We start from the raw sequence: 19,067 nt of genomic DNA on the forward strand, positions 1-19,067 counted from the left end.
GTCAAGGTACAAGGGGAAATGTAACGCTGAGGGGATTATTTCTTTAAACCGGGTTCTGGTCACCGCTGGGCTCAGCTGCTTTTTATCCCCGTCAACGGCGAATACCGCAAGACCCGGGCTGTATCCAGCCAGTCAGCTCTGCTTTCTACAATGGAGTTCCTTTTTAACGGTAGCTACAATGCATTTCACCTACCAGATAGAGGGAGTTCAAGCTGAAGGGAATATGCTGATGCCTGGGGATCGGCATCAATGCAAACGTTTACTTTTAGCAGACAGCGACTGAAGAGGGGCAGAAAATCAAGAGGAGAGACAAGTAATAAAGCAGCGTTTTTCATTTCAAACTCGGGGTGCGCGGCAGGGAGCAGTTGTAGGGACAGGATCGAGGAGTGGACAGTATTTAACAGGTCCGAAGCCACTTTTCAACACCCACGTCATCCGAAAAGAATATGATCTGGTGAAATCATATGGACATGCCTCATTATTCAATGAACACTATCTCTCACAACGCACCGTTTACGCGCAGGAGTTAGCCGGCGCTTCGCCAAATTTAAAAGGTAAGAAGTGTGGGGCTTACAGTAGGCTATATGAGCGGGGTTTTACCGGGGGCTTGGAGTGTAGGTATTACTCAATGGGAAGTCAGTTTTGGGGAGGATTGTGGTTGTTTGTGCGGGAGCATCGCAGCGGGGGCCCCCGATGTCTCCCCAGTCATGATTAGAAAATAACAGAGCAATTATCCGTAGCGAGTGACGATCGTAAAAAACGGTGACAAAATAGCAGCTGGGACCAAGACACGAGCTGCCGTGCTCGACACCTTGCAACTAAACGCGTAATAAACTATGTTTTTTTCTTTTTAATTCCAAAAGCAAAAAAAAAATCTATATATCAGTTAAAATCTGTTTTGTTTACCGTTGCATGTTTTACTCTTGTAACACTGAGTGTGCTTTAAAAGGCGTGCGGGTGCACGGCAGTGTTTGCAGTACTGCTCACACAAATCTGCGAACAGAATCTGAGACTTGGAGAAAAAGTCCAGCCGTGTTCCCGTTCAGAGTGTGCACGGAAAACTTTCTACCCGACACCCGCACTTGTGCTGAAAGAGTGCGGGAGGGGGATTAAAGTTTACCGGTGCGATTACCACCATGTGTCAAAACTTGTGAGATGGAAGAAGAGCCGGTGAGACCTGCCATTTTGTGCAGTGATCGACCTCTCTTATGAATAAGAAGTCCCCGCATTATGCTTTGAGGAGACGTTATGATGGCATTCAGACGAGGGGCGTTCATGTCATATGTGGGAGAGATTAACGCACATATTAGCAGCCGTGAAATTGACATTTTGGGGGGGGGGATCGGTGTCAAATTTGATAGTGGGGAATGTGAAATTGTTTTTTTTTCCCTTTTTTTTATTTTGAGAGAAAGAGGGGTTCGAAAGTTAGTCTTCAGGAGACTGATAGATATCCGTTAGTGGGGAAATATAAAACGACAGAGCTCGTAAGTCAATAATATATTTTTTTTTTCCAGGGGTGGAAGAGGTCGGGTGTATGACATGTCAATGCTCTGGTGCTTCCAGGAGTTTCATCTTCTTTTAATTTAGCACGGGGCGTTTTATTTTTAGGTTCCTCTAAAGATCCAGCAGGTTGAACACGTTTCGTGCGCTGAGAAATATCTAACCGGTTGCCGAATTCCCACATTGTGGCTCAATTTGTACTTATGTGACGGGGCAGTACTGAATTATCAGTAATATGTTGCACCGGGGATGAGGCTTGTAATCCCATTTAAAGCCTCAGTCTCACCGTGCGTCTTGGGTGGGAAGGACCTTTTCTTGGAACTGGAGTTGACCCCTAAGTGATCTGACCTGGGTTATCCAGCCACTTCCAGCAGCTACCAGCGCTGCACAATGGCTGTGAAGACACATGTCATCATTCTTAAAATACTCAACAATGTCTATCACATTGTTTCCCACTGTTTCTCTAACCTTCCCTGAAGTTGTCTTGAGCCAAAAAGAAAAAGAAAAAAAAAAATCTTCCTCAGATTCATTGCGGAAGGAAAAGGGATAAATAGATGTACTGTACGAGTTGAGATGCTGTCATTGTTTAATGGTATGCACAGGGCGGATATTATGTCTGAAATAGTGTCTGGGCGTAAACCCTTTTTGTCAGCTCCTTTCATTCTCTTATTGGAGATGAAATAGCAAATGGATAAGTGTCCCTGCTCCTCTGACAGCTCAGGCTGCTCCACAGACCTGTTTGCCCTTTACTGCACCTCTCTGCTGTGCTACAAGTTGAAATGTTGTCATTCTTTTCGGGTGAAAATATTTGGGAAGAGACACCGTGTTTGAGAAAAGGCCTGGCTTTTGCACACTGGCCTGTGTCAAGGCCTCGGTGGTTTGTGTTAACAAATTATTTAATATTCATTAGACCTACTTCAGAATTTTTTGCAACCATGTTGTGTTTGATATTACACACTACTCATTAATGAATTATCCAATTAATTATATGTATTGCTGTCATCAAAATAACTATTCTTATAAAAATGTGCAAGCATTATTTGCATTCACTTCATGGCAAGTCAAATAGATAAATTCACGCTTATGGAGGGGATGTTTTATTTTGGAGTCAGTGTGAGATTTATTACAGCAAAATTCAACACACATATAGCACAAGTGTTTTGACATTTTCTTGTGCTGCAACTTTCTGACCAGTGGAGCTCAAAATCTGTTCTCGGGAGCCAGTCTGTAGCGGCCGCTGTTGATCTTGTATTAGTTGCTTTCCCACCTGTGCCGGTGTCAGCGTTGCAAAGGGGGCCGCGGGGCATGACTGGATGCGGCGATACACATCTCTCAGCTGAAAACGAGGGAAAGGGGAGTGATGAGACAGACAGACAGACAGACAGGAGGGAGAGAGACATGGAGAGAGCATGGCATCCAGAGGATGGCATCAAAACAGTCCTCTTTTCACCAGGCTGTCAGTCAGTCAGTCAGCCACTCAGTTCACCGTGGAGTAGACCCACTCGACTGAAGCCGCCGCGTTGTCAGCCCGACACACAGTGAATTATTTGCACATTGACGTGTACACAATCAGATTTTTTAAAAAGGACCGAAAAAGCAGTATGAAAAATCACTCACTTGTTTAACAAATGCGCATAAAGAAGGCAGCACACGAGCAGACATCCCAGTACATCGCAAAAACACACAAACCCACAGTGAAGTGGCTGCACAAATTACATAATCCAGCAGTACAGAAAATACATGTGTGTAATCAATTGGACAACACATAATTCAAATTCAAATAAGTTACCCTGTATCCTGTGATATATGCATCTGCAACATAGTGCAGTCCACAGTCAGACAGGCAGCCTGACTGTGGTTAGTTGATCCCCATCTCATGTAATTATAGGGGAGAGGGCTCCAGCTGTACAGGCTGCGAGGCCAGGGCTCCCAGTCCGCTGGGATCAGGGCGGTGGTGGGCAGGCCAGATCAGGCCGGCTCTGCTCATCAGCCAGCCATTAATTGATATGTGCAGTCATTGTGAAAGCAGCCCCCCCCCCCCCCCCCCCCCCCCCTCCCCATTTGTGTTCATTTCCATTCTGGTTCTGATCTGCAGCCGGGCAAGACGGCTGGGTACATGTATTCCAATGTGTCGGTATATATATGTGTGTGTGCGTGTGTCCTGTAGAAAGCAAGCAGGATGCTGAAGAGGCTGTAACACACAGGCGTTAGTCTGGGTTGAGCCTTGTAGCTCCATGACCTTGATCTCCAGGGTTCAAGCCAGACAGGGGAAGATGCTGGCGAGCTAAGCTCGCAGTTGCCGTGTGAGGCTAATAGGACAAGCACACACACATAGACACACGCAGTTGAAAGCATTGGATCAAATATGGGATGCAAAGTCAAGAAGAGACTGCTCTGACCACAAAACATCACCCACTAGATTACACACATTACACAGAGATCTGAAACGATTTTTTATCACATTTGTTTGAATTTCCGTCATCATAAAGAAGATTTGATTTATCCCGTGGTGGTGATAAATTGAAGGGGACATGAGTGGCCTCAGACTTTCATGAAGTTAGTGGCGCTGACCTTTGCTTATTATTAGGCTTTGTTAGGCCTGATACTGAGCCTTTTTGTGCAATGAATTGTAAACTGATGACTATATTTCTCTCTTGCATGAAGACGTCATGTCGTAAAGCCTCTCGTGTTCAAATTATTTCTTTAACATGTTACTTTCAGTCAGTTTCATCAAATTAAAGTTAGGAGCGTCTGGTGGCCTTGCAGTTAAGACACATACCACATAACCAGCGGGGTCCCCGGTTCAGTTCCCGGCCGGGGGACCCTAGTTACATGTCCTGCCGCCCTCTCTCTGCTCTTCTTTCCTGGGTGTGTGTCTCTCTTTAGACTGTCATCTATCATATCAAAAATAGGAATAAAGTAAAACTGCCTGTAAGAGAATGTAAAGAAAGTGCTGCACCTCTGAGTCGGTTATTGAATAATATAAAAAGCAATGGGAAATATGCAATATGCCATTAGCTAGAAATGAATATGCTATCAATTAAAATCTAGCTGTGTGAATGATCAGCTTTATTGAATCATTGTTTAAATGAGAGTTTATGTACAATTTTCCTGTTGTGTGCGTGCCTGCTGTATTCGCGCGATGTGAGTGACTCATTCTGTACTTAGGAATGTGAGCGTATATTTTCCCTGATATGTTCTTTGCCATGAGAGCTCGATAAAGACTGGGGGGGTGGTGGAGGGCTGGAGGAGCAGAGGGGTGGATGGGTTGGGGTGGTAGGGGGATAATCACGGACGTCAGTTTGATCTAAGAATAAAGAGTGTGGGGCAGATGAGGCTCTGACAGATAGGCTTGACTCAGTCCTCTCATGCCGGGGTGCCATCACAAGGAGCGTCTGCCTGTCTGGGCAGCCAGAGGAGTCAGGGTTGGGGGTGAGGGCGGGTGAGGTCTGGATGATAAGAGAGGAAAAGAAGGGGTCGAGGTGGGCATGGAAGTGGGTGTAAGAAGGAGCTCTTTTTTTATTGCGTCTTTTATTCATTCCAAAAATCTTTTCCTTCAGTCTCCTTGGTGTTTTCAGCAGCAGACTGTGTTAAATAAGCCTGAGAACGTGCGTGGACGCAGGTCAGCGTGTGTGTGTGTGTGTGGAAGTTTGCATTTGTAGGAGTGTGTATATGTGCACCTGAACCTATCTATTGTGTGTGTTTATTTTTCAGGGCTAGTTTAACTGCTCAGCCTTGAGAAAGTCCAGTGTCACGGCGATGGTCTAGCCTTGCCCTTTCTCCCTCCCTGTCTGTGTAATCAGTTGGCGCTCACATCAACAACACCAACAAGGAATGTGTTCTGAAAAAATGTAAAACACCTTATTCTCGCAACTCGTGATGTTCCTCCTTTGTTTTCCCCCAGTCTCCCTGCTGATCCTCCCTGACATTAAGGCATTATTGAGTTTGGCTTTATTTTGGTTTTTTTGGTTTTTGTTTTTTTTTCCTTAAAGTTCGTTAGCATTTCGGATCTAAGGATGCGTCATGCGATGTCATGACCATTTTCCCTTTTGATGTGCCGAATGGCGCTGCGTTTTCAGCCGTGTCATTTCCGTAGACAACAGCTTAACACAAACAGGCAAGCACACATCAATCAGAGGTCCTGAAGCAGAGAATTGTTACTGCTTAGCATTCAGCCACGCTCAGCTAAGACTGTGGTAAATACCTCCAGTGTTCACGAAATGGAAGGTTATACGTGTGTGTGTGTGTGCAAGACAGGTTATGTCTATTACCCACTTCACATACCATCACTGACTGCATCCCACATGTCATGTCTGCTCTTTAGCTGCTCTACCTCTCGGATGTGACCTCTGTAAAAGTCCCAGACCTCTGCTAATGAGCACGCCAAAGTAGCACAAGATAGAGGGAGAGGAAAAGAGGAAAGCAGTGGAGAAAAAGAGGGAGAAAAGGGAGGGTATGACGATGCTGGAGAGAACTCCTGCACCTTTAATTATGATCAAGAGGTTTTCACCAAAGGACGGAGGCGTTGCAGTTCTGTTGCGCTCGTAAATCTGGCCCTGGATGCCGTATATTGTGTCGAACGATTACTGTACACCATTATAGTGCATATTCAACTGCCTCTCCAGCACCTGATTTGCATAATTGGATCTTTAATGAAACTTGCCTTGTGGAACAAAAAATACAAAAAGAGAGATGAAAAAAGTGGTTTGGCATAAGGGTGGGGGGTGAGAGAGAGAAAATAACATGATATAGATGAATGACCCCTCAAATATTTGTTGGAGTCGTTTTTTAAAAGAGTTTCATAGACGTGTGAAAAGGGAAAGGCGGCTGTTACTGAGAGTATAAGGAAGACAGTGAGATTAAAAAAAAATAAATGGGGGGGGGGAAAGTGACCTGCTCTGGCCTAGTCGCTCACACGTCAGCGGCAGTGCTACAAATAGGATGAGAAGTGACTGTGAAAGCTGTACATTCCCCGCCAGGTCTCGCGGGTTAAGACTACAATAGCGGGATATTCTCTAGCCCGGGGGGGATTTCAGCTCCTCTTCTGTCGACACTCATTGCACCAACTTGTTACTCAGGGAAGATCGCTCTTTTGTAGAGGAGCCGATTCCGCGCTCGCCTGGTGGAATTCCTCCATTGCAAATATTTTGACAATGCCTAATCAGGAGCCATCGTTTTTTTATTCTCCATTTTTTTTTGTGAGCGTGGATGCCTTGCTCAGACTCTTCTTGCTGTGACTGAGTGGCAGTTTTTTCTTACGTGCATGTGTATTTTCACATGCATCAGGAACTCATTCCATTTCAAGTAATAGTTTGTCTGATTCAGAGTTTCTTTTTTTTCTGTGCATTTGTATTTGTGTGTTTGCCTAAAAGTTACCATTCTCTTTCCCTGCCACTTGTTTGTGGCTGTGGCACGACATCCATCTAATTGCTTAATTAAATTCCAACGTGTCCTATTTCCCTCAGCCTTCAGGAGGTGAAGGTTAAAATCCTCCTAGTGCCACTTTCACGCCAACGTGAGGGCCATGGATAATAGCAGGTTATTTGTCCTGTCTTGCTGAAGGATCTATATCTTATAAATGACAGTGAGAGATGGAAAAAAAAGAAGAAAAACTACATTTTTTAATCAACATGTCATGAGAGAGACTATTAGGTAGCTCTCTTGTTTCTGCCGTGAGTGCCCCTTCATTGAAAAGTGGGACAGGCAGTTGTTAATCGAGTGCTAATGTTAAAAAACAACCAAGCGTTGATGGCGCATTAAAGCGTTTGTGCGCGTTTAGCTGCCTGCGAGCAGTGGTTTCTGTGTGTGTATGTGTGTGTGTGTGTGTGTGTGTGTGTGTGTGTGTGTGTGTGTGTGTGTGTGTTTTTCCACTCTGCATCCGTGGGAGTGGATCATGTGTCAAAGCGGTTTACAGGTGGCCTGCAGGGCAGCAGCTCTACAGAGAGGTGGAGGAAAGGCAGGCAAGGTTCAAGTACCTCAGAGGCTCTGACGGCGCTGAACTGAGCAATCCCAGCATCTGAGAGGACCCTTCAAAAGCCTCCTTATCGCACTCCTCATTCCACCATTTCACTCTTTTTTCTGTCTCTCTGCCGCAGCCTCTGTCATCTCTCCATCCCCTCTCCCATTCTTATCTCTCATTTTTCCTATCCATCGTCTCTTTTTATATGTTGTCTTTTTTCCTCTCTTCTGCCACTCCATTCACGATTCTTCTTTGCTGGACTTGTTGCTGGATATGACAATAAGTTGCTGGTTAGTTGTTGCATACCACACCCAGCGAGCAGTGATTCATTACCCCACTTGATAAACTGCTTTCTGAAAATTGGCCCCAAATCACCAAAATCACAGTAGCCTTTTCTTTAAGTGACAATGAATCCAAATGCTTATCCTGTAAAACTAAACGATAGAACATTAAAAATGAGGAAATTCTTCACAGACATACAGACAGACAACTTTTTAAGCCATTTCCAGTCTAATTGTCACAGTGGGGTTCAGGAAACAAATATAAATCCCATTGTACGAAGCAAACCAGTGAGTTTTTTTTTCTTATAATCACACCAGTTTCTCCATGTAGCACATGGGAATGATCTCCTTTTCAGTTCAACTCTTCAGTTTTATTTATATATATATAGTGCCATATCATAATGTAGCTTATCTCAAAGCACTTGACAGAGTAAGATCCAGACCTTACAGTGTTATAGAGAGAATCTCAGCAGCTCCCACCCTGAGCGAGCACTTGGCGACAGTGGACAGGAGAAACTCCCTTTTAACAGGAGGAAACCAGCTCCTGCAAACGATGGAAACAAGCTGGTTAGGATGATACATAGGTTCCACATATCTTGACATTTTATTCAAAATCAGACAATCATGACAGCCTTTTTTTGGTCTGACAGGACACTGTTAAATGTGAAACAATTGTGCCTTTGTTTCAGTGGAGAGTTTTAGCGTCACTTGACGATACAGGTGCTGTTTCAAAAGACTTTTACGCCCTGACATATAGCAGGACTCATTGGGGATTTTTTTTTTTTGTTCTTTTAATTGGTCAAATTTAAAAATACTTACTACCTATTAGCCTACAAAGTACCACATCCACAGAATGGTAGATCCAGAGAGAAAAGAGATAAATATACAGTAGGCAGAGTGATGACAGGACAGAGCGTAGAGAGAAACGCAGGGAGCAGAAGGAGAGAAGGAGCGAGGCAGAGAGACAGAGAGGAGGGATGATGTACTTAACGGTATCTGTAGGCTTCCTTCTGAACAAGCTGCTGCCACAGATCCTGGGAGCCTGCGTTGATAAATTCAGTTTGATAAAAGTCACTGAAATGCCGGCCTGTCTGCACACCTCTATTAAGCGCTGGTACATTTGTCACAGCCAGTGGAAGTCAACCAAAGGGTTTTAATGTCATATCAGGCTGAATTAAAGAATCAATCGAAAGCCCTGAAAGGTTTAGGTTTTTATTTCAAGTGACAGTAGTGGTGGTACAGCTGTGGCTGGTGCTAAAGATTACTGGGCTCTAGTTGATCAAGGCAGTCATTTTATGTTTTATATTTGGCTATTGGGAATTTTGTGATTATTTTAGCCTGGATGCTCATTTTGTATCTGATGACTTTGAGCAAGGGAGGGGGGGTGTTGTGTGTGTATGTGTGCATGGGGGGGGGGGGGGCTGTGTTGGGGCTGAGCTCTTCTCATGCCTGGCATTATTTTTCTAATTTATTTTTTTTAATCAAGAGAAATTAAATCTATGTTGCATCAATCATCAGCCTTCCTTAATATAGCAAACTGAGGGAGGCTACATTTTAAAAACACACAACTTTCCCCCTGAGAAGCCCCTTAATACCACATTACTGTTCTCCATTTATGCAAAAGTAAATAAGTAAACCCAAAAGGCAAATGAGCATTCCAGGCGTTTAAACACACAGCCTTCTGTAAATGCCTGGTGCAGCCACGACCACGTCTCTGACGCGTAGCTGGCAGGAGACACAAAGTAGGGGCTGCTACTGTGCTTTATGTTTTTTTTTATTTTTTTAAAGGTATATATATGTCTACTTGTTTATTCCTGCTCTAATTTGAGAGTATTCAAAAACAACCTTTTTTATGTTTCTTATTTTCCTCTAATAAATATCAGAGAATGTTAGACAAGCTTAGGGACTGTAGAAAAATTATTGGGGTGGGGGGGGGGGTGGGGGGGGGGGGGGGGTGGGGGTGGGGGGGGGGGGGGGGGGGCAAAACTGACATTTTGGTCCTACGAGCTACGGTCCCTCACTCTTCCTAAATCTAAACCAACCGTCAGTTGCAGATGAAACCACTAATGATAAATGTGAACTTAATGAAATTCATCCAGAATGATCCTTCTTCCTCGCTTCTCTTTTTTCTGTCCATTCACACATGCGAATGTACACACTCACAAACAATCAGTCGATCCCACCTGGTGTTTTATTTAATTAGGTAAAATACACATTACATGTGTGCGGGTGCATGCGTGTGAAAATGCATGTTTGTCTAAGTGTATTTGCTGAGCTGCAAGAGCTGTCAGTCTTTCATGAACTGCGTTAAAAAGTGTTGTTCAAGGTGGGAGCTAAATACTATTCATCTATTATTTATCTACGTTATTACTGGGGTTGAATTTAAAAAGAGAGCTCTCTGACGTGGGAGAATTCCCCCGGCGCCTGGCTCTTTCCTTTAATACCTCTTTTTAAGTCTTAAGATGAGTTCCCACCCGTGCAGAAAAAGAAGCCTTTTACAGATCTCCCGCAATTTCCGACAGTTTTCTTAAATCAAAAAAAAATTTTTTTTTTTTTTTTTTAAATGGCCCATCTCATCATCTTCTCTCCCTCCAGCCCCAACCACCTCCTCCTCCTCCTCTTCCTCTTTTGTTTTTATCCTTGTCTTTTTTGTTATTATTATTATTCTTGATCGTGAGCTGCAGTTGTTTTCTTCGTCTCAGAACTGCATTTTATCTCTTTTGTTGTGTCATTCACACCAATCGTAGTAATGGGGAGAGAGTTAAGTGGAAGTGCTGGGGCCCGGGCCCTTGTTCAGCTTGTCTGTCGGCTGCTTTGGTAAACAGGACTGTCAGATCTGCAGAGAGAGAGAAAGAGAGAGAGAGAGAGAGAGAGAGTGGGGAGGGGGAATAAACATTTGAAGCATTTTCATCCATGTTGTGGTTGATGACACTGATAGGCTCGAAGGGTGGGAGTGAGTTCACACTTCAAGTTTGCTCACCCGTTCTCAATGTGTGTCCCAAAAACCGGGGGGTCACTGTGAACAGATTCACTGTTTCTAATCTTCTGTCACTCTGCAGCACCCAATAAAGAAAGAATAGGAGAAGGACATGGAAGACTTACAATTTTGTCAGTTTGCTCAGTTTGAACAGTGTACTGTGTGATGGTAACTCGGAGAAGAGGTTTTATACCAAGTCACAAGCAGGAGAGTGACTTCTAAAGGATTATTCGGGTTTATCAAAACCTTGATCTTATTTATAGGTTATGATAAGATTGTACTCACCAAAGCAGTTGCTGAGATCTTGGAATTGTAGTGCTGTTGTTAAAAACCAGTCAGACAAGGGAAGAAACACAAACATCATTTAGACGGTTGGATAGGTTTGAAACAAACCGACTGAGCTGTCTGGGGCTTGTTTTAATAACCAAGAGTGGTACTACTACAAAAAAAATTCTTAAAATGAATTAAAAATGAAAGTGTACTTTCCCCACAGACCACCATTGTAATACACCTTTATAATACACTGGCAGTGTCTGTTGATTTGTTGGTCCACCACTTCAAGAGCAAGAGCAAAATAGCATACTTTTGGATGGGTTGCCATGAAATGTTGTAAAGACATCCTTTGTTCATTGTAAAGATGAAGCCTGCTGACTTCGATGATCCCCTGCCTTCTCCTCTTGTGCCACCATCAGTTTGACATTTTTAGCTTTTATTGAAATGTCTTGACGACTCTTGGATGGATTGCCATGCTATACGATACATGGGCATTCAAAAGTTCACAGTGACTTCGGACACAGGGAGATCTCTGTTTAATTACATGTAACCAATCATGTGCACGAATCAATCAATTCAATTTTGTGACTGACAAACTGCGGTGAGAGTGAGTTGATCCTAAAACACACTTATTGCCCCTTTCCTGTCCTGACCAAGTGCCTCCGCACTTCACCCTGCCTATGACCCCCTTGAGCAGAACTTACTCTGCCACAGGAAGTGCTTCAACTCTGTGTTCATATCCTCCTAAACACCCCTCATCCCACCCGCCCACCAACAGGACAATCTCACGGCAGAACTGCTTCAGATTAGGGATCGGAGAGGTTTGCTCCACAAATCAGAGTTTATTTCTCTCCCTTGTAGCCTCAGTCTTTCTGATTGCCGATCAGCCCCTGAGGGCTTTGAGGCGCTCTTGCTAGATCCCTGTGATTAGAGTAAATGGCCTCCCCCCTGCTTGCCGGAGATCAGGGTTGGTTTGTGGGGTGGGAATGAGGTGGAATGAGGTGGACCGAGAAGGACGGGGTGAATAGCGCAGAACAACAAAGGAGGTGAAGATGTGGAAATAGATGGAGAAAAGACAAAGAGTAGAGAGAGTAAAAGTAGAGAGAAAAAATAACTTAAGTGTTGTTTTGAACACTGGTCAACGTGGAAGCCCATGGGTGACAGGATCCAACAGATGGGTGTCATCCCATCAGATTTCTGATAAACTCATAGCTTCTAAATGAGGAAAAAAGACAGACATCACATCAGCCTCCTAGTGGTAATTTTAAATAGGACATTTGGGGATTTTTGTTGCTCCACACTCTGTTACAAATTGTGCGTCCCACAAAAATCAAACATGCCATCAAATACACCAGTTTCAGGGTATAAGGGGCAGCTCATTATTGTTAAACATTAAATAAATTGTAACTGATAACTCTTCTCTCAAAATAATGTGAAGGCGGCGTTATACTCTGAGTTTTTCAGACTTAGTTGGCTCAGGGGAATGATGGTCTACACATCTCCAGGCAGTGGACTCAGCAGACATGTGTCTGTCTGTGTGTGTCTTCTGATATGTGACCTGTAATGTAAGCCCTCAGGTGCTCATTCCTCTACGTGCTGTCTGCCTCTGACTGTAAGAAGTGTGCTTTTCCTCAGTTCGCTGTATCTGTGACTCTGCAGTACGCACCGGTACCTGTCGTGTGTGTATGTGTGTGTCAGTTACTGTTGTTGGGGGGGTGGGGGGGCATTTGATCCAGCCGTGGCTTGTGTTTGCGCGGAACCCGGCGGAGGTCAGTCTCCTCTTCAACACCCCTTTTTCATCCAATTTCTGTGGCTGCGGGCGGCCGCTCGCCGCGCTTTTGTTGCCGGAGGTAATCTGTGAAATGATCTTAATTATGGAGGTTCGGCCTGTTCTTCTTCTCCCCCCACCTCTTCCTCCTCTCTCTCGTTTCGTTTCTTTCTCTCTCTCTCTCTCTCTCTCTCTCTTCCTCTCTGTACATGCTTTTAATCAAACAGCGTAGTTAGCTCGTAATGAGGGCGAAGAGAGCACGTGTGCTTCTGCTTACACATGCTGCGAGGCTTCAATGAGGAGGAGAAGGAGGATGATGAAGAGAGTGAGGAAGGATGGGCAGGGTGGAAAGACAAATGATTATACAGTTTCCATGACAGGTTTGTCAAGAAAATTATACGGCAGACCAGAAATCTCAAATTTATTTTGAGTCCTGCCATAACCAAAACTGAGTGGTATGAAAAGTAGGGTTTGACTTTACATACAACAAAAAAATATATACCAATATTTTTGGTGAAAGCCTATAAGGATAGACCTGCATTATCTGTGAGTTTTACAAATTTAAGTGAAAATTTTAATTAAAACAATTTGACCTCTATAAATGGACTTATCACTTTGGAAAACCCCCTAAAACCACACTTTCATAATCTAATACATATCTTAAAATATGCACTTATAACGGAAAACATTATTTTTCCATCAGTGTTTAGCTTATATCACAGAACATACTGATTACTGAGGAGAAAGAGTTGCATTCATTTTTCGTTGTATTTATAATTACAATGTGTTTTTTTTCCTTTTGAGCACTGACTTTATATGAACCAGAGAATACAGAGGTAAATCCACTGTCTTTCTTCTCAGCACACGTCCTGAAGTAGATCTGCAGAGTGGAATTGTAATAGAAAATACAATAAATAAAAAAGTTGCTGTATTTCTTTGAGGAATAGTGATGAATGTTATGAAGGGAGGAGGGGAAAATGCTGAGAGGGAGGCAGCGAAGAGGTAGCAGAGGCAGAGGGAGCAAAGGGGGGCGTAGGGGGGGTTAGGGAGTTAGCTGGGATCCATTACACATAAACAGCCTAGGCATTGATGAGATGATCCAACGAAGATTAGGCCGACAATCCTGATGGACACTGAAAAGGTGACCACACGGGGAGGAGCGCGAGTGTGTCTATACGCATATGGGGAAATGTGTGCGTGTGTGTGTGTGTGTGTGTGGCTTGTAGCACAATAGCATATGCCATATGGCCTCATTATGATGCCACCCCCCACCCCCCCACGGCCCCCACCCATCTCCTCCTCCCAGTGCTGCTGCCATCACTCTTTAAGGTCGCGCTTGGAGCCATTTCCAGGTCACAGTGAGGCCAAAGGGCAGCAGCTCGGGCATGAATCCCAGTCACGTCAGAGCGTTGTGGCTTTGAGACGTTCTTGTTCTTCATGTGTGAACTGTGTTGTGGTATCACTTAGCTGGTTCTCTAGCGTATCCTTGTTTTGTGATTTGTCCAAAGTGACAGGCTGTATTGGAATTTAATAGTAGAATTAAGGATTTTGACAGGCTTTTTTCCCAATGAACAGCGGGTGAAACAATAAAATTAAGCAGCAAAAATGTTGATAATCAATAATTAAGGCATTTATCAAGTAAAAATGCCCAACTGTTGCCGAGTTTATCTTCTTAAATCTAAGAATTTATTTCTTTTCTTGGTTCTTGGTTCTTGGTCATTGTAAATTGAACTTCTTTGGGTTTGGGACTATCAGTCAGACAGGCAATCTGAAGATCGTCTTTGGTGCTGGGAAGCTGGTAGGGCCATTTTTCAGTTTTTTCTAATATTAGAGAGTAAGAGAGAGATTCATCGATAATTAAATAATCTAGAGCTGAAACAACTAAGTGATCAATCGAGTTGTTGATCTGCTGCAAATCATTTTTTTGAAACAAAAATGTCAAAAAGTCACTGGTTCTTGCTTCTCCTATGTAAGCCTTTGCTTGTTTCTGTAGTGTTTCTTGATACCTAACTGAATACCTGTGAGTGTTGGGTTGTTGGTTGGGAAAAACAATCAGTTTGAAAATGTCAACTTGGACTGTTGAAACTTGTGATGGGCCTTTTTATGTTGTTGTGATTTCGGACATTTTAAAGATCAAACGACTAGGTGGGATTCTGTGCATTGATTAGCCGCGAAAGAATCTTATACTTGAATTCTTTATTTTGGATTTACTTCAAGAATCACACAGAGTGGTCACAGGTAGCAAACCCCCTGCGTGAATGTGTGTTTGTCAGTTGTATGCAAGTGTATGAGTTTGTATGTGTGTGTGTGTGTTACAGTGAGGCTGCTAATTCCTTCAGGGTCAGTGGGAGGGGCGGGGGTTAAATGCTGTGGCAGGGGAGGTCAACAGTGATTAGCTGCCATCTGAACTAATGGCTTGATGCTGAGGAGGAGAAGAAGACAGGAAGAAGAAGAGAAGGGGAGAGGGGTACCCCCCCCCCCCAAACACACACACAGTCACACACACACACACCCCTAACCCCTCAGTGCCTACTTCTCCCCCACCATTCCCTCCTTTCCTCATGTCCCTATATTATTAAAGGTTGCCTCTGTGCTTAAGTAAGGCAAAGCAGATGGCCTTTTTCATAAATCATGCTTATAAGATGATTATAGGCGTCGCCGCCCACCATTCTCCCCTTCACTTACAGTAGTGCTTACAGTTTTCCTCTAGGCCTACTAATCTGGTTGTATTTTAAAAACGCAAAGCCACCAGTAAAGATAAAATCTGATTATTTTACCAAGCAGGAGAAAGGACGCACCACAGTTTGAACCCTGAAAGCGGCAAATATACCCACAAAGGTGACAAGTCATGAAAAGAAAAATGCAAAGATAAAATTCCATCCCCTGCCAGTTCTGTCTCCTCTCTCTCCTCCAGCCTCTCAGTGTTACCCCCCACTTGTTATGTTCCTGAGCTTGGCACAAAGTTGCTCAGAACAGGATGTTAAATATATAGCACAGGGAGGGAGAAGAAGAGGAAGAGAGATGGAATAGGAGTAAAAGGAGGGGTGCAAGTGCATGTGTGTGTTGGATTATGTCTGTGCCGTTGCACTATTCCTTGATGTATGCACCATGTCAGGCAGTCATTGTCTCCTGGGTAAAGAATGATAGTTCAAATACCTAGCATCTCTCCCTTGGTGCTCCAAATGCTCGCCTTTGAAGTTTTTATAATCCATCTGTCATCTGCGAGCAGGGAGGGCACATGTTCTGTACCACTCAATTACCAAATTCTCTTTTTGCCAGCTACAATGTGACAGGAAGCAAATAATATGGGTGACCCTGAAAAAAAAGAGAGGAAGGGGAGGGGTGGGGTGTGGGGTGTGGGGGGGTGTTTTGGTATATAGAAAGAGAGAAAGAGAAAGAGGGGGGAATTGCTTGAAATCCTACGTTGCTGGCTTTCTCACGCACTTGATTGTGTCCCTTCGCTGCCTCTCATAACAGGAGAACAAAGCCTGTTTGTTGTGGGTGGAATGCCTAAAATGCTTCCTACTGTTACAATTATGAAGAATTTGATTGAATGTGTATTGTTTCAAGGGTTTGGTGATTTTGATCTTTTTTTTTAAGTGCCTTAGATTGTTATTCTGCTTCCCCACTAGCAATAATAACCAGTCACCTAATCAAATTCCATTTGATATAAACATTTCACTTGTTATAAGGGCAGGTAGATGTTATCAATGTAGTGTGAAAAAAAAAAAAGAAGTGTGTTTTGATTATACATTATTCATTACCAGAGCTTAAAGATGGATTCTGAATGGCTTTTTTGTCAGCAGCTGGATGGAGAATCTAATGAAGTTTGCTGCAGTTCTTGGTGTTAAAATCGTCTTTAATTGGTAAACGCTTTGTTGTGTGTCGCTTTAAAGCTGTACTGAGGCGACCAGAAAAAACTTCTGATAACTGTCTGAAAAATAACAACAGCAGCAGTTGCAAATTATGGCTCTGAAACATATTTCATTTACATACACCACAGGCCCCTTTTAAGGCGTCTACCTTTTAATTCTTCTTCATATTTAACACTCAATACAAAACAATAAAAGCCTCAGATCTCTGTGTCTGTATCCTCGTTTACATCGAAAATCCCCGCAGCCCTCCACTCCTCAGCCCCCATCTGAAAGCATCCTCACTGGGAAGAAGATGAAAAGATTGTTTTGAGAAACTCAAAAGGAAATTTGACATTCTTTGGTTGCTTCTGAAACTTCCAATATTCTGCCGTAATTGCTTCATACACGTTATATATCTTCATTTGGGGGAATGGTGGAGATGAAGAACACGTCGGCTTCTTTCTTCCTGAATAAAAGGCAGCAGAACCCATCTGGTTGGGTGATCCACGGCTGGCCCTCTCGCGCTCATCGCTGAAATAATACTCCCTCTAATGACTCCCACATATTCTGAAATCTCCCTTTTGAAATTGGTCTTGGCAGATTATTTGCAGGTACTTGAGTTGCATCTGTTTGCAATTTTGCAAATGTGGAAGACTTTAACGCTGGGCAGGGGCGGGTAGCAGGGAAGAGGCTATTTTAATCCCTGGGATAACACCGGCTGTCAGTGTGAAGGGGCCTGGGCAGCGGCCTGCACCTTAACCCAAATTTTAATTTGTCTTTACCCTGGTGACAATATGTTTGTCTATACTGATGCAAAATTTTTTCCTCATCCATAATTTGTAGCTGTCTATAAATAGGAGCAGCACCGGTTTTATTGTGAGCCTTCTTGGTGGTTACAGATGGTGGTGTTTACAGGTTAGTATGAAAGCAGGAGGTCATACTGTGCACTAAGAATACAAAATGATCAAAACAGAAGTGGAGGCCTGCTTTTCATGTTTCGTGGAAAGTTGACATTGTGGAGTTACAGGATTTTGCAGGTTAGTGACAAGATAAGGATTTTGTAATTTAAAAAAACATGATCAGTTTATAAAATAGATCACAGCATAGCAGCAGTAAATAAGGTCGGTCAAATTAAGCAGCTATAACAGTAAAATCTTACTTAAACATGAATGCATAACCAATAATGCTCTAAAAATAGAGTATGGCAGTATAATGATTTTTGTGGTTCCACTGCTTTAACTTTTGCAACATTAAAACATCCTATTCAGGCATGTTTGAGGGAATATAAATATACTCTGCTTTGAATTATTATTTGTGTATATATGGTTTTTCCATTAAAAAAAAAAAAAAGTTACCTGGTTAGAAATTTTTAAAATACCACTGTCATTCTGTTCAGTGAAGGCCAAAAAAAAGAGTAACACTGACCCCAACACGTTTGAGTGGCTTTGGGTTCATTTAGCAGATGATTCTTACGTACTTTTACTTAAATGCAGGACTTTTACTTGTAATGGATTATTTACAGTGAGGTATTGTTACTGTTCCTTAAGAAAAGGATACAGATACTGTCTCCACCACTGCAACTTATTCTTACGCATTGTATTTAGTCATCTAATATATATGTCACAGATAATATGGCTCAGAAATCCCTGGATGCCCAGGAGTTTGTCAGGTGTTTGTATTGTCCAGTATAAAGTGCAGTGATCAGCAAAGCTAAACTAAAGCTGAAATGATTGTGACTTTAGTCCTTATTATTTCTACCATGTGGTGAGCAGCTGACCAGCTTAAGCCTCCCCCCTCTTTTCACCCCCCTCTCCCTCCCTCCCCCTTTTAAAACTGTAATAAGGTGCCCTATTGTCCTATGGCAGGGTGTACCGGGGCCACAGCCGAGCCCACCCGGCTGACTGTAATTGCATAGGTGGTTACAATTACATTAATTACATATTTCATCAACAGTGTTTATCCAGCCACACGGTAAATGAAGAAGCCAAACTTTTTAACTCTGTCTTTTGTTTTTGCGTTTCTTTTCCCCCTTCCCACCCCTAACCCCTCTTTCTCTTCCCTGCTTTTTTTTTTCCTCTTTTTTTTGTGGTTGTTTTAATAGGAGCGAGGGGAGGGGAGGTGCCAGAGGAGGAATTATGCTGAAAGTGTATGCCTTGCAACTTTTCCCCTCCCTGTTGGAAATGTTTATTTGAACAGTAAGCTCATGATTTGAATATTTGTAATCCATGCTTAAATTTACAGGCCAGATGAACTTTTTGGCACAGAATGGCAACCATAAGTAGGATTTTGAGAAAAGCTTTACAAAATTTTAAGCCATGTGCAAGGCTTATATAATTTAGAAGGGGGGAAATATGCACAAATAAAACAGGCTCTGTCTTATTTACTTTACATGGGCAGAAAAACTGCATCATATGGCGTCTGATGTATATATGCGTTAGTTATGTCTTTCTGTCCT

At 43.1% G+C, this 19,067-nt stretch overlaps 1 protein-coding gene across 1 annotated transcript in view; it reads left to right on the forward strand.

Annotated features, from left to right (window-relative positions):
- The first annotated feature begins 392 nt into the window (after window positions 1–392).
- znf536 (zinc finger protein 536) overlaps window positions 393–19,067 on the forward strand; it is a 205,201-nt gene continuing 186,526 nt past the window's right edge. Inside the window, exon 1 of the mRNA XM_041033530.1 lies at window positions 393–554. The gene's annotated coding sequence lies outside the window, so the exon portion shown is untranslated. The remainder of the gene's footprint in view (window positions 555–19,067) is intronic.

Source organism: Toxotes jaculatrix, chromosome 1 (assembly GCF_017976425.1).
Source record: "Toxotes jaculatrix isolate fToxJac2 chromosome 1, fToxJac2.pri, whole genome shotgun sequence".
Classification (NCBI taxonomy): domain Eukaryota; kingdom Metazoa; phylum Chordata; class Actinopteri; family Toxotidae; genus Toxotes; species Toxotes jaculatrix.